Source organism: Phoca vitulina, unplaced genomic scaffold (assembly GCF_004348235.1).
Source record: "Phoca vitulina isolate PV1807 unplaced genomic scaffold, GSC_HSeal_1.0 scaffold38, whole genome shotgun sequence".
Lineage (NCBI taxonomy): Eukaryota > Metazoa > Chordata > Mammalia > Carnivora > Phocidae > Phoca > Phoca vitulina.
Genome location: NW_022589741.1, coordinates 546,732 through 563,233, shown reverse-complemented (window position 1 = coordinate 563,233; position 16,502 = coordinate 546,732). Strand labels below are relative to the sequence as shown.

Below are 16,502 nucleotides of genomic sequence, written 5' to 3'. Positions count from 1 at the left end.
AAATGCAGTCCTTAAACCACTTCCGTCAGAATTAACTGGAATATTTTTAAGCACAGTAAGATCAGAGAGTAAATGATCTAGCAACTTTACATATTCTTTCACAGTCTGAGATCCTTACATAGAATCAGAATTCATTTATTTACCCAGAAGAGCCAGACAGAATCCAGTCTCTTTAAAAGATGACTGGTGGTTTTCTCATATTCCTGTTTTGTTTAAATTGATACTCCTCAGCAAATACTGTTTTTAGTGAAACTACCACGTCAGACGTCAAGAAGTGCTCTTCCTTGTACCCTGTTTGAAGACACTGGCAGGACTGCCCCCCTCACTTGTAACTGTCAGCCTGGGCGGTGGGACAAAACCCATGAAGGAGCGGACAGGTGTGCTGGGCACCAACTCTGAGCTCATCTGCCACGGCAGGACGGAGAAGCGAGACAGGTTGAGGCAGTCCGACAAAGCCACCATCAGCTTCCTGCGTCTCATCAGACACCAGCGGCTTCCAAATAAGGATCTGTTCACTCTGCGGGTTCCTGTGTCTATTGTGAGGAAATCACATTTACTGACAAACCCTAACCATACTCACCTCGCATCTACGGCTACCATTCGACGGTCAATACAACAGAATTTCAGCCACCCAAAATATTAACACAGGACCAGCACAACAGTCTGGGAAATATTTCCCAGATGGTAGAGCGCCAGGAAGGCAGTCAAGAAAACCCACACTCTGGGGCGCCTGGGTGGCTCAGCTGGTGAAGCATCTGCCGTTGGCTCAGGTCATGATCCCAGGGTCCCCGGATACAGTCCTGCATGGGGCTCCCTGCTCCGCGGGGAGCCTTTTTCTCCCTCTGTCCCCTCTCTCTGCTCATGCTCTCTCTGTAGCAAATAAATAAAATCTTTAAAAAAGAGAAAGAAAACCCACAATAAACCCTTCTAAGCAAAGCAGGCAGATGGGCCTACCCAAACACACATATATGGAACTTCTAACATGAACTGCTGGCACCCTCTAACCCCACCATTTTGATGAAAATAATACAATTACTTTATACATTTTTCTTTAATCACCACTTGCCTTAAGCAACAGTTTAGTAACACTGCAGAATGTCTTCAATCATCTAAATTAGCAAAATAACTAGGCAAGGGACCCCAAACCTGCAAGTCAGCTTGTACATATTCTTCTCTGCACTTTCAGGATATGATGAACAATGACAGATGGTTTCTACAGAAATGAGCAGTAAGTACAGAGTCTTAGTTAGCCTTAATTGCCTTTCCTTAAATGTTATATAAAAATTGTCTTATTTTGATGTTCTCTTATTTAATAGTTAGCTGTCACTTTAGAGCATATTACTTGGCTAACTCTGAACCTTTGTTAAGGCCTCCAGAGGCTCCATGATCAGAAGAGAGAATATGACACAGTGATGGAAGGGCACTCTGTTTAATTACTTGAGACTTCAGGTACCTAACCTTGGTCAAGTTCTTTGACCTTTCTGGACCTCAACTTCAGCTTCCAATAAATAAGAACCAATACTTCACTTTCTGAATGTCTACTGAACCATTTTATCCATATAACCATTTTCAAAGTAAATAAATATCTGATAGTAATACCTGAAAAAATTTTTAATTGTTTTATTATTTAAATTCCAGTTAGTTAACACACAGTGTAATATTAGTTTCTGGTGTACAATACAGTGATTCAACACTCCCACACATCACCTGCTGTTCATCACGACAGGTGCGCTCCTTCATCCCCATCCCGTTTCCCCATCCCCCCACCCACCTCCCCTCTGGTCACCATCAGTGTGTCCTCTGTAGTTCAGAGTCTGTTTCTCGGTTTGCCTCTCGGTTTTCTTTTTTCCCTTTGCTCATTTGTTGTGCTTTTTAAATTCCACATATGAGTGAAATCATATGGTATTTATCTTGCTCTGACTGACTTATCTCACTTAGAATAATCCTCTCTAGTTCCACCCATGTCGTTGCTAATGGCAAGATTTCATTCTTTTTATGGCTGAGTAATATTCCATTGTGTACATACACCACATCTTCTTTATCCATTCATCAGTCGATGGACACTTGGGGAAAATTTATGTTGAATGGAGGGACAGACCCACTTAGCTAAACTCCAGTTATTGGTATTAACTGATAATGAAGACATGAATAAACTCTACATGAAGAACTACTACAGACACTAATAAGGTGGTTTGCCAGGCCTATGTATTTTAAATGTGGCAAAGAGGGAGTAGGATTCTTTCATCCATGGCCAAGTAGCCACTACCCATCTTCCCTCTACCCATCAAGTTCTCTTCGTGTAGTCATGCCATGCTGCTTTTTTTTAAGAAAACGAAAGCTAGACACTCGTCCAAGACACGCTGACCTCATTAAGGACAGAGAATATGCAGTAGTCTATCAACTCTGAATTATAAATACAGATTACATGCCTCTCTTCTGTCTCCTCTGGACTTAACATGTTCATTAAAAATAGAAAACTCACTTTGTAAATTCCCCAGTTCACCAGAATGAGAACATTTGTTCAGGCTGAAAACCAGCATTCAACTTGCTTTTTTAAAGCTGCAACTGAAATGTGATCCTGTCACTGAAAATACAGTTTTCTTCTTGGAACCTTGCAAGTTAAATGACTATGAAATTCAGTTATACTATGAAATATATTAACACCTTCTTGAAGGGGATTTTTTTTTGGATATTGGTAGAATATGTTACAAAAGTCACAGCTATGGCCATTACGAGGGAATTAACGAGAAGGCGATCCTGGAAACAAGAGTCACAGGCATGGGCACTCAGAGCAGGTTAGTGGGCTGGATCCTGGACTGTGCATGCGACGCGGCTCAAGGAACAGGCCGCTGGTCAGACTACGTAGTTCTCGGGCGTCTGTTTCCAGGAAGAGCTCCTGTGCAGGAAGAGGGCAGCTCTCCTCTGTGGATGAAGATGCCAAACACCTATCAGCTTACTGAGAACACGCCCAAGCTCCAGGAATCTAAAACACGAGGACGCTGGTTCCTAGATTGGGAGTTTCACTAAAATCCTCTTTAAAATTCTCTTTTGTGAACGAAAATGATCAATAACAGAGAGGTTCACAAAAGCAGGAACTTTATTTGGTTATCTATGGAATTCATTTTGTTAGACTTGTAATTCACATGTAATATACTTAAATAAAAATAATGGATTCTTTTTTTTTTCTTAAAGATTTTATTTATTTGACAGAGAGAGACACAGCGAGAGAGAGACACAGCGAGAGAGGGAACACAAGCAGGGGGAGTGGGAGAGGGAGAAGCAGGCTTCCCGCGGAGCAGGGAGCCCGATGTGGGGCTCGATCCCAGGACCCTGGGACCATGACCTGAGCCGAAGGCAGACGCTTAGCGACTGAGCCACCCAGCCGCCCCTAAAAATAATGGATTCTTTAAAATAGTGTCAGAACCACTAGATTTTTAAGGTGAGAAGGCTGAAATACCTCCATATGAAATAAAAGTTATTTCTTTGTATCTTAAAAAAAAAAGGGCCTCTAAGCAAAGGTTTTCACTGAACATTTTGTACAGCACGCCGCCCGTGAGAAGGGGCAGGGCCGAGCGGGCCGCCGGCGCAGCCCCGGGAAGCGAGCGTCCCCGCTGCTCAGGGCTGAATGGTGCAGCTGCTGGACACGCACCAGCTATCAGAGTGGCACCAAAGGGGTTGAGACAAGGCCCCCCTGGAAGGCCCCAGTCTGTCCAGACAAAGTCCCAGTGGAGAGAGGACTCAAATCACCAATGGAAAAGCAGACTCTAAAATTCTTAAAATAGGAAACACACTTTACACCTGAGGGAAAACTTCAGCCACGGACTGTTTCACGTCTCCCTCCCTCTACTACTCACAGCATCCTGGCCTTCAACTCCCCAATGCCACCCCGGCAAAAGCCTTCGAGGCCGGCTCAAATGCCCATTCCCAGGATGGCTCCTGGGCTCGCCCCACCTCCACTGAGCCCCTGGGAGCCCCAGCAGCCCTCGCCTCCGCCCTTGAACACGTCCACACGGCTGCCAGCACATGATCCAAGACTCTGCACGCATGTTCCTCAGCCTCCACTAGACGGTAAGGTAGCGAGGGCTCAGGACTCGCCATACATAATCTACGTTCATAAATGTCTAAAGAACAAAAGAACATTCGTGGAATCGTGCAGATTTATGACACTCTATGGAAGCATGACACATCGTGGAGAAAAAGGACCAGACCATCATAACAAGTACTAAGGCAGAGAAGAAATCTAAGGATCTGAGAATTCATTTTACTATTAGTATTAAGCCAAACTCTGGGCGCCTGGGTGGCTCAGTCGTTAAGCGTCTGCCTTCGGCTCAGGTCATGATCCCCGGGTCCTGGGATCGAGCCCCGCATCGGGCTCCCTGTTCAGCGGGAAGCCTGCTTCTCCCTCTCCCCCTCCCCCTGCTTGTGTTCCCTCTCTCGCTGTGTCTCTCTCTGTCAAGTAAATAAAATCTTAAAAAAAAAAAAAAAAAAAAGCCAAACTCTGATTCTATTACATGATCATTTCAGATGCATGAGTTAAAGTAGAAACACATTTGTAGGGGCACCTGGGTGGCTCAACCGGTCAAGCGTCTGCCTTCAGCTCAGGTCATGATCCTGGGGTCCTACGATGGAGCCCTGCATCAGGTTCCCTGCTTGGTGGGGAGTCTGCTCCTCCCTCTCCCTCTGCCTCTCTGCCCTGCCGCTCCCCACCCCCAACCCCGCTCATGCTCTCTCTCTATTGCTCTGCACTCTAGCTCAAATAAATAAAGTCTTAAAAAAGAAAAGAAAAGAAATACATCTGTTTCAAGAGAATTTTTATATGATCAGAAAGTAGCATCAGGGAGAAGAGACCCAGTATTTGTTAGAAGAGCCCCTCAAGATCTCAGAATTTCTTAATCCAACATATTCATGTTAGAGATTAGGAAAATGGCCAATCAATGGTAAAATGGACTTGCTCTTCTATAACGAAGATGTCCAAACAAACAAAATTTGGTGGCTTCTGTAGGCAGGGAAGTTGAGGAAGGAAAGTAAGGCACAAACAAAAAACTGCTAGTTTAAGCAACCTCCAAAACTATGTAAAAAAAGGCCTTGAGAAAACCACCAACATTAGGCACCATAAAAGATCCCAAATTTGCACAGTAAAAGAAACAATGAACAAAATGAAAAGACCAAACCTTCCGATTTGGAAAAAATAAGGAGTTAATAAGCCAAAATATACAGGGAACTCATAAAACTTAATAGAAAAAAAAAACTAATCTAATTAAAAATGGACAGAGGACCTAAACAGGCATTTGCCTGAAGAAGATACACCAATGGCCAGTGGGTGCTCAGTAACACTTATCATCAGGGCCCCGCAAGCACAGTGAGACGGCCCCTCACCACGTCAGCACGGCTAGCCTCGAAGGCGGGACAGCAAGCGGTGGTTTGGGTGGGAGAGGCCCTCGTGCGAGGCGGGTGGAACAGTAAGCTGAGCGGCCACGATGGAAAACCACAGGCAGGTTCCTCAAAAAGCTAAAGACCGAGACACCGCATGGTCCAGCAATGCCATGTTTGGATATCTATCTGAAGGAAACAAAAACACGAGTTCAAAAAGATCTATGCACTCCCAAGTTCACAGCAGTATCATTTACAGTAGCCAAGATGTAGAAACAACGTACATGTCCACCTACACGTGGATAGATGAAGAACCTAGGTGTATATGCACATACAATGGAATATTCCTCAGCCACCAAAAAAACCAAGGGAATTCTGCCACTTGTGACGACAGGGATGGACCTTGAGGGCATAATGCTAAGTGCGTAAGTCAGAGAAAGACAAAGACTGTTCGATCTCATGCAGTAAGATGTGTAAGGTTTTAAGATGTGGAATCTTGAAAAGGAAAAAACTAAACTCCTAGAAAGAGATGAGGCAGGGATGGGGGGGGGGGGGGAAGGGAGGGCAACTGCAGGGAGGTGGTGAGGCTGTGAGATCTCGAAGTCCCGCAGGCAGGACGCACAGCATGACCACCACAATGGGCACTGCTCTAGGGTACGGGTGGGGGTGGTTCAGAGACTCAGTCCCGGAGGGTCCTCACAAGGAAAAACGGTCTTGTGTTGTTTTTTTTTTTTTTTTAAATAATGTATTCATTTATTTGAGAGATAGTGTGAGCAGGAGGAAGACGGAGAGAATCTCAAGCAGACTCTGAGCTGAGCATGGAGCCCGACACGGGACTGGATCCCACGACCCTGAGATCACAACCTGTGCTGAAACCAAGACTCAGATGCTCAACTGAATGAGCCCCCGGGCACCCCTTCTTTCTCTTTTCTATGCACCCACCCCCACAACTCCCCACTAAGAGAGAGTGTACAGTTGAGTTCAAATCGCAGGCATCAGAATGGCCCAAGTGCAATGGACAAGCTCACCCCAGGAGAACCACCCTCATGATCATGGCTTCTCCCTGCCCCATGTTTTTCCTTTTTATTTTGTATCTACCTAAGATGACGGATGTTCACTAGACTTACTTACAGTAACCATTTCACACTATGTGTAAGTCACATCATGGCGTTGCGCACCTTCAACTTTAAACTTGTATGTTGCTGTACATCAATTCTACCTCAATAAAACTGGTGGGGAAAAATCCCAAAACTTTTTGTTCTTTCAGTAACCAGTTTAGGTCTCCTGAAACTATCTTAATGTTCTTTTAAGAAATTGTTACAGCGTTTTACTTACTATCCAATCATTTAAACATTCAAGTTCCTAACAGGATCGTGATACTTGGTATAGGGGGACAAAGATGGAGAGAAACATTTCAGTTTATAGGGATTCTAAGTCTACAAAATGTTTCTAATTATTTGCTTTGTTTTCCTTTCTTTTATAGACTAAGGCACAGAATAACAAACTCAAGTCAGGGATTGGGAAGAAAAGCAGAATATGCAGTATCTATTCTGACAGGGGCTGTTCCAAGTCTCTCTTCCATCACCTGAAGACAGCACAACTTACTTCTGCCGATTAAGGCAGACTCTGGATTGTAACTCAGATCATTCACTTATGTTCCAGGCACAGCTCGAGTCTTCTGCATCCCTAATTGGTGATTAAGTCAGTACAAATAAAAGAATTGTGCAGATCAAAAGGTAAACTTAAATAGAACAGTCCAGTGTCAGGACTAGAGAGAAACCTGCAGACCAACTGTCCCATTTTACAGACGAGGAAGTGGAGAGAAAGCCATTAAGTGCCTGCCCTGAGACTGTAACACACACTTCCTGACTCACAGGGCAGCACGGCTTCCGCAGGCAACACCCAGACTGATCTCCCAAACCACGGGCAGACGGAGCTTGGTCTAGGGAGCCCAGAATGAAAGGTGTGGGCACCGCCTATCTGTCCCAACACCTGCTGACATCAAGGTCACTGGGAGAAGCAGCATCTACAAGTGCTTTGATGCCAATGACTCAGAGGTTGAAAAACAACTCACAGCAAAGCCATTTTATCAGCATCTTGAAGCTCTTCATTAGCCAGGTGACAGGTGCTCACTGTGGACGGTATGTGACCCACATTGGGCGGGACACTTCACGTCCAAGACAGCAATACAGAAGAAAGCGCGCCATACACAAGTCCCTTTACAAGTAAGCGAAGGGACCTCCTCATTGGGATTCTGAGTGTTTGGTATTTATTTACTATTAACTACTAATAATAACTGCCTTAAACTACAGGGAAAATATCTGGAAGTTACGCAAAGGCCCCTCCCGGCCACTCGTGGACACACAGCTGTGTTCAGTAGGGCGGTGTGGCCTCCAGCTAAGCGGATAGTGACACAATGCTTGGGGGTGAGCACTGTCCTTGACCTAAGTCCAGTCCTCCCTCGCTTTTTAGAGGACAGAACTGAGGTTCATGATGGACTTGACCCCATGCCAGAGACCATGACAGAGGATCTGGAAGAGGGAGAACTAGAATTCAAGTCCCCTTCCAATCAGCTTTTTCCTCTGCAACCCCAAACCTCTCCCATACCACACCAAAAAAACTAAATCCATACCACACCAAAAAAACTAAATCCAAACCGAGCAGTAATATCTGAGCTATAACTCATTTAAAACACTTCCTGAACATATACTAAATGCCAAGTACTGCTGACATCAAAATGAGTAAGACATGGTTCCCGACCTGGAGAAGTTTCCTACTAGAGGAGAAGAGCCACAACGAGGACATTTTAATAAACAAGGATAGAGAAGGAAGCTCACGGTACTTTTGGAGAGATTCTGGGTCCAACCTGGGGACACAGAGGACACACAGAGGAGGTAACTTTCGAGCTGTGCAATGAGCTGGTTGAAAGGGCAAGAAAAGCACTCCCCGAAGAAGGGGCAACATGAGGTACCTCAGGGGTGGTTTCTGTCCGCTCCGATAAAGGAGCCCAAGTAGATTTCCACTAAAGCCCTCTGGCTGAAAAAGATTAACATGATTCTAGTGATCAAATACATCTCTAGACATTACCAAGTGCCTCCGGGGATCGAGAGGACTAAACCAACCATGGTTAAGTCTCAATAAAGATCACATTCTACTCCTAAGAGTCCCGTAGCTAACATGCTACATTAAAACGTTATCATTTAACAAATACTAGGCCAGGGTGCCTGGGTGGCTTAGCTGGTTCAGTGTCCCACTCTTGATTTTGGCTCAGGTCGTCATCTCATGGGTTGTAGGATCGAGCCCGCATCGGGCTCCCTGCTCAGCGGGAAGTCTGCTTCTCCCTCTGCCCCTCCCCCTGATTGTGCTCTCTCTCTCTCTCTCTCAAATAAACAAATAAAATCTTTAAAAATAATAAAAATAAACCAAAAACACAAATACCAGGCCAATGGAGATAAACAGAACAATTTTAAAAGTAAGACTAGATCTAGGAATACATGAATCGCCAGGATAAGGACGGCCACACACCTCGAGATGTGCAGAACGTCCATGCTGTTAATAGGCACGGATATGGTTCAACTTCCAAGACTGCGGAAGAGACCATTAGAAAACACTAATACTCTTAATGTTTACTTATTAAGAATCAAATTCTGTAACTCTGATTCCAAATTCAGAAGTCTCTATTATCTCTATATGACAGGAACTTCTACTTATCACCAAAAAAAATCCCCAAATGCTCTCACATTTCCTATGCTCTTTCCAAGTGAGGAGAGGTCTAGCGGCTTGTTCTTACCAAGGGGCTATGAGAAACTGTTTCTCTTTAGGCCCAAAGCACAGACAACAACAGGTGTGAATCTTGCATTTCTCTGTCCTCTCTGCGATGACACTAAAGGGCCACGTGGCAATATCACCCGAGATATACACCAGGGATGCCTGAGTCACCACGGGGACGAAGCACCCTGGAAAGCTGCCCAATCACAGAAATTATTCTGTGAATGAGAAAGAGTTCAGGCACTGAAATCTCTGGGTCATCTGCTACCCAGCATAACCTAGCTTCTCCTAATACAAAGTACAGAAAAGTGCTGCTCTTTCATGTGTCCCCTCACACGTCCTTCCTCAAGGATCTTCATAGGTTCTAAACTCCTCCTCTATCACATAGGAATAAACAAGGGTTCAACATGTTCACTATGATTATGATCCTGGATGAAAAAGGGAAGGGAGGACTTAAGTAGACCTTTCTCCAAAGAAGATGCAACAAAGGTCAACGAGCACAGGAAAAGATGCTGTCACCACAGCCCCCGGGGACACAAATGAAAACCACACCAGCTACCGCCTCACACCCATGGGGGAGGCCTACCACCAAAACACGGACGACAAGCGTTGGTGGGGACGTGGGGCAGTTAAGGACCCCCCGCGTATCTCACCAGCTTCTGTTCTCTCCTGCAGACGGGCGGTCCACTCCTTACCCAGCACACGTTACACTCCTCTGACTGCATCTCCCGGCACAAACCAGGCCTCTTCGCTCTCTTGTCCTGCAGCCCCTTCAAATTCTGACCCCGTAACAGCTCGTTCAGGAAGCTGTAGGTTGACCACTGGCTGGTGTGATCACCATCAGAATGGGCTCATATTCCTTTAATGCACTGCTTTGGGGAAACAATCTCAAGTTTCCTCCATATCCTCCAGTATGGTGTTTTGCCCACCGTGGTCACTTTAATAATTTAAAGAAACCCATGCTTCAAAATGTAATAAAAACTACACATACAAGACAATCTACCAGAACACCACAAAGAGCAGTAAGAACAAGCTCCCTCGTGCTACACCTTTACCGGAGAGCGGTCTGCTCGCACCCAAGGACTCACGCACGGAGCACAGAGCCTGAAATACAGACAGATGGTATCAACCAGTACCGACACCATGCGTAACTCATTTGGGTTTTTTTGGTCTTTCTGTTTTTCTAATTCTCCCCCTTCACTGAACCTCCACCACCTGTGCAATAAAAAATGTAATTTGTATTTGTTCTTAACAACGGACTAAACGGATAAAATGGTGGGTAACGGGCAACAGACGTGTCAGACGCCAGCGTGCCGTCCAGAGCACAGTCGGAGGGCCTCTACGCGGGCCTGTCCAGTCTAAGCGTCCCGGTGCTGCCCAGCTGCCCCGACCGGACACAGAGCCGGGGTCCGTAACCCGGCGCACCCAGGCCGTCCCCAAACCACTAAGCACACAGTCACACAAGGACGTACTGGACCGAATGAACCACTGCTGAGCAGGACGCAGTTGTAGGTCCTGTTCCGTCAGTTCTTATCTATTACACAAGATTTTCCAGACAGATAAACTGAATCCAAACCTGCCCTCCTGCAGAAACACGGGCTGGCTATCATAAACCTACACTTCCTTCAGCTTTCAAACCAGCGGTGTTCTTAGGCTCCTAGAGAGCCCTGAAGCCAGGTATTTACAGATAAGTCAGGATGTTTACTTGCAATTTAGAGATCAAAGCTGCAATCTCTCTTACAAGTCAGCTAAGAAACAACCAAGTGTCTCAGGTTTATGCATGCCCTGTTTTCTCGTGTTACGAAATGGCTACAATTTAAAACAAACTAAAACCATTAAAAATTCTTATTTCTAACACAGACTGTACTCTGTACTAATTATTCTAAATAATCAAGGATAGTCATAGTTATAATACACTTAGAAAAGTCACAAGGATGATTTTAAAGCTTTTTAAAGACTTTTCTAAAGCTTTGTTTTACCACAATTCCACAAGATACTCAAATAACTTCTATAGCCTAAATAGTAAATGTGTTCCATCTCTTTTTTCATGACTATCATTCTAATTTCTTTTTTTTTAATGTATCAATTTTTTTAAAGCCCATGTTGTGGCTGGCAGAGAAAACTACTATTAAATATAAATACAAGGTTATAAAATTTTTGTTAAGAACTACTGAATAATTTTTAGAATAATTCTTTGGTAGAATAAAAGGATGGTAGGAAAAAAAGACTTCCTAAAAACCCTAAAATAAGAAAACCCCACGAGGGACCTTCTCAGGGGCGGAGAGACCCCGGCACTAACAAGAGCCCATGCTCCTTTGCTCATCAGGGGCCCAGACGCCCATCTTCCTTCCGCGAACAGGGTGTAGTTCGTGTCCTTCAGGAATCCATATTAGCAACTGAATTTAATGATTTCAAAAGGTAGGAGAGACCCAGAAAGATCATTTTAATTAACTCCATACTCTAGCATGTACACTCCCTAATGGGAGGAAATTATCTTCTTCTCCTTTCAAAGTAACATAATTTATTCATCAACTGGACATCACCTGTGCACATACGTAAGGATTTTCCTATCACTGCTTGAAGGGCCAATCTCAGGGTACTTAACCCCTTACGGAGTTACCACACAAGGCTTATTTTTATATGAGTGATTTAGAATTAAATACTACTAAAGCTAAACTCTCTCATTCTAACTTATTGCCTTTCTTTTAAACCCAATTGAGTTTTTTACTTTAGTTCCAGGGTAGTTAACATACGTGTTATATTAGCTCCAGGTGTACGAGACAGCGATTCACCAGTTCTGTGTATCACCCGGTGCTCACGACAGCAGGTGTCCTCCTTCATCCCCATCCCGCCCACCTCCCCTCTGTGTTCTTTAGTTAAGAGTCTGGGGTTTTTGTCTCTTTTTTTCTTTGTTCTTTTTTTTTTTTTAATTCCACATGAGTGAAATCATACGGTATTTGTCTTTCTCTGACTGACTTATTTCACTTAGCATGATACCCTCCAGTTCCAACCATGTCGTTGCCAATGGCAAGATTTCATTCTTTTCTGTGTCTGAGTAATATTCCTGTGTGTGTGTGTCCACAAGTACACACCTCTTCTTTATCCACTCACTTGTCAGTGCACACTTGGGCTGCTTCCATAATTTGGCGATTGTAGATAATGCTGCTGTAAACACTGGGGTGCATGTATCTTTTCGAATTACTGTTTTAATATTCTTTGGGTAAATACCAGCTGTGACTGGATCGTAGGGCAGCTCTATTTGCAATTTTCTGAGGACCCTCCACACTGTTTCCCACACTGGCTGCACCAGCTTGCGTTCCCACCAACAGTGTAGGAGGTTCCCCTTTCTCCACATCCTTGCTGACACTTGTTATTTCTTATGGAAATTATCTTATTTCTTTATAGTGTCAGAATATGGACTAAAATTTGTATCTAGAGATGACTAGCAGGAGTGTTCTATTACGTCACACCACAAATCCCCACGAGCCACGATGAAGACTGTATGAGAAGAGTAGCTTCAAGGACACAGCACAGCGCCTGGCTAAATATTCACTTACATTTTAGTACAGAACAATGGGTACGAGCATGGATTCTGGCACCAGCCTGGCAGAGCTGGAACCTGGCTGTGTCACCTATTTGCTATAGGATCTCTGCCTTAGTTTCCGCATCGATAAAATGGGGATAACAGAGTTGCTGTGAGGATTCACTGAGTGGCTCCACAGGAAGGACTTAAACCAGTTCCTGGCACACAATAAACACTCAACAAATGCTAGTCATCCTTGTTATTACTGTGGATGGATTTTAGGGTAAATCATGCCCGTGAAATTCACCTGGGTAGAGGAAAAGCCAGATGAGGTGTTTCAATCGCATTCAACACCGTGTGAGCATCAGCGGCCAGGGGCTGTGTCAGAAGAAGACTCAGAGCTACAGCCCCACCGAAGCGGACAAGTCCCGGCACAGGACCTTATTTCTCTGCGGCGTGGACCTTCTTTCATCAAATCTAAGAGCTCAGGGGCGCGTGGGGGGCTCAGTCCGTTAAGCGTCCGTCTCCTGGTTTCAGCTCAGGTCGTGATCTCAGGGTCCTGGGATTCAGCGCCGCTTCGGGCTCTGCAGGGAGTCTGCTGGACACTTTCTCTCTGCCCATTTCCCCTGCATTCTTGCTCTAATATAAATGGGTAAAACTCAAAAAAAACCACAAAACTACAGAAGTTGCGATGGGGAGGCTCAAATACTGTCAATACAGTTAGGGAAGAATTTGGGCCAGTGTCTGAGCCTTAAGTGACTAAAATAAAAAATGGGCAGAGGCTGAGGAGACCTCCTCAGGTGAGCAGCCCTAACAGTGGGCACAAGGGCCTGAACTCGCACACACTCACTGGGGGTGCACGCTGGGGGTGGGGGGCGGTGGTAAACTGAAACAAGGCTAGAAAGGAGATCTGGAGCCAGGCTTCGGACCCCCATCTCCAGGTGAGTGGTCCCGCTGACCTGTACACTGCTTATACGCGTCTTAACTAATTTATAACAAGCAAATCTGACTCAACTAAGTTAACCTAAGCAAATTTCTCTTAAGTGACGTTTCTTAACTACTCGGGTCAGGTAAGAGGGCTTCTCTTCTGCATCTCCCTGGTGGACCATGATTTTGCAACCACTTTTGTCCCTGAAAGACTCCAAAATACTCCGGCATCAAAGCACCGCAAATTTTGAAGAGCATAAAGGACAAGATGAATAAGCAAAGGAGTAGAAAAAGTAGAAAATACACAGAAAGCAGCTTGGATCTGAGAACAAGAATCCTGAACCTTGTCCATCAAATGCAGGCCCGTGAGGCTGTGTTTGGATTGTGAATAGTTCAAACTAACAGGTTGAAAGATATGGTCAATCTTTTACAAATATTTCACGCCTCCCGGATGAACCTACTTCTCACGCTTCCCACCAACTTTTCTCTGCCTTCTTTATTTTCTCAGTTCAGTACTGACGGTTTCTAGAGTTTAAGTTTGCAAGGATGAAGACTCTGATGGTACGTTTACCACATGTTTCAAGTTGGTCAGGGCTAACGTTACCACAGACTTCTTTGCGCACCTGAAGACACCTTTTGGAGGGGCAGGTCTGCCGTACCAGTGCTGCTGGCCCTCCAGAACTCCTTCGACAACTCTGAAGAAATGGTGCACATCCCCCTCTCCTCCCCACAAAGAAACAGCTGCCTGTCCACTCACTGACGTACAAAACCAACCAGGGTATCTGGGATTCTGACCAATTATTGGAGGACATCGTGAGCACTGAGCGGAACTCCAATCCTTAAGCAGAGTACCTCTATTCTTAGGAAACAGCAGGGTTTGGTTCAGTTGGCAACACTCCGGGCCTCGGGATCAAGAGGTCACAGTGTCACATTTCACACGAGAACTCCAGTTTACAACCCGTGCTGACACTCCTGCAGAATCATTCAAGAGGCATTAAATGACAGTTCCATTAAAAACCAAGTATCCTGCAAAACTTCAAACCTCAAAAGACAACATGGAAACAAAACTGGACATACTAACTGTTCCTTTAAACAACAGCCCATGGGCCTAGAAACAGGAGAGAGAAAGAGAGTGCGAGTGACTAGGTTTTGGCCAAACGTAGGATAAATGAATTAGATTTCATAACAACATTGGCATTTGCTTTTAAACACTGCCCTGGTTCCAAAGAGAGTGGAGCAGCATGTGCAATAAAGATCTCATTAACAGTCAGCTCTGGTGTCTAAATATTTCTATTAAATAATTTAGCTTCACACTAGGGTGGGGGGCTAAAAATATAGGAAAAATTTTTGCAGAAATGAGAGGCCGTATCAAGAGATTTCATGTAGACAATCCACAAGCACACGACTCAGACAGGGCGGCACCAAGTGATTAACAGCCCTTTACAAAAATAGATAAATAATGTTGCAATACACACGCTCTCATCTGAAACACTAGGCTGAATTCCTGAAAGCAGAAGCTGATTCTGTACTTTAAAACAGGCATCCTAGCAAAATCAGTAAACCTCATTTAAAATTTACACAACAGCTTTCTTAATGTAAAGAACACCGGAGTTCCTAAAATGTCAAGAGGTAACTTTCCTTAAATAAAACTATGTTTTCCCTACTTAAATTTATACGATGAAATATTTTCCTCCCATGGAAATAAGTCAGCCCTAAGATCATGTTAAAAACTCTTATCACTTGAACTAATTTTGGGCATAGTTGGGGAAAAATTATGTGTGGGTGGGTGTAAATAAAGTTTTCTAATGCCATGAATTTTTAGCTTTCATTTTCAATGGGCTTGGTGGTATCACGACTTCCAGTGCTCGAAGAGATTCCGTTAGGACTCCTGAGCACAGGTCTGGAGCCAGAAGGCGGCCAGGAGGTCATGCCGCCCCCCGCACGCACGCATGCTCGCGGCCTGCCAACGCTGGAGGGCCTCCCAGGGCACACCTGACAGGCCGCACAGCCGCTGTGTTGACCCCGCGTGTCTTTACGACCAAGTCCACTTTGTCTTCCTCAGGTACTGTGAACAAAGCCATTCCTGTTGCTTAACATTCCCAGAGGTGGGAAATTCCAAGCAGGACAGATCCACTAAGGAAATGACCATAATGAGTGTCCATTTGAATCTGCTACTGTTTTCAGTTATTTTGTTAAGAGCAGGACGACACGAGCCTAAATGAAACCCTTACTGACTCTAATCCAGTGCATAGGCACGGACATGTAATCTGTTGGACTGGAACACTGACTTTCAGATAAAGCAAGATGTCCGCGCAACCTCTTCTCTCTTCGCACCTGCACTACGTGACCGGCTCTTAGCAGTAAAAAAAGCCGGGTCACACAGGACGAAGAGAGGCTCCGTTTGCAGCCCGAGCAGCACTCTCACACGCTCCACTGCATACACACAGACGTAACGAGGGCGCCTCGGTCAAGCAGCAGGTGGGCGTGGTGGCAGGAGGGGGAAGCGCTGAACGGCCAACCGTGTGACACGAAAATCCACCCATTTCACAGCTCGATGCATGTGTTTAAGCATATGAAGGAGTACGTAAGTATACATGAAATCTACAAACTCTTCTCACTTCTTTCAACAACTATTTGATAATCATAATCCCTCAGGAAGCTTTCGTAGGAGTAGGTAATTCATCCTTATTGGTGTCGTTTCTTCTAAGGAACACGGTAAAGAAATTTAAGCACACAAAAGGCAGATGAAACATCTTTTTCTAGGCAAAAATAAGTAAATAAATAAAGCATCCTATATTAGTTCACCAAGTGTTTGTTAATCCCGAAATGAGTACTCAATATTGAACAAGCCGCTATGGGAAATATAGTGCAGACTTAACTCAGTCCACCAAAAGATCTGTTGTAGGACCAAAAC

The 16,502-nt window shown here is 44.7% G+C and overlaps 1 protein-coding gene and 1 pseudogene across 6 annotated transcripts in view; both read right to left on the bottom strand.

Annotated features, from left to right (window-relative positions):
• The window catches only part of YAP1 (Yes1 associated transcriptional regulator), a 98,477-nt gene that overhangs the window by 70,677 nt on the left and 11,298 nt on the right, over nt 1–16,502 (bottom strand). The window lies entirely within an intron of this gene.
• LOC116647073 lies at nt 6,302–6,446 on the bottom strand (annotated as a pseudogene).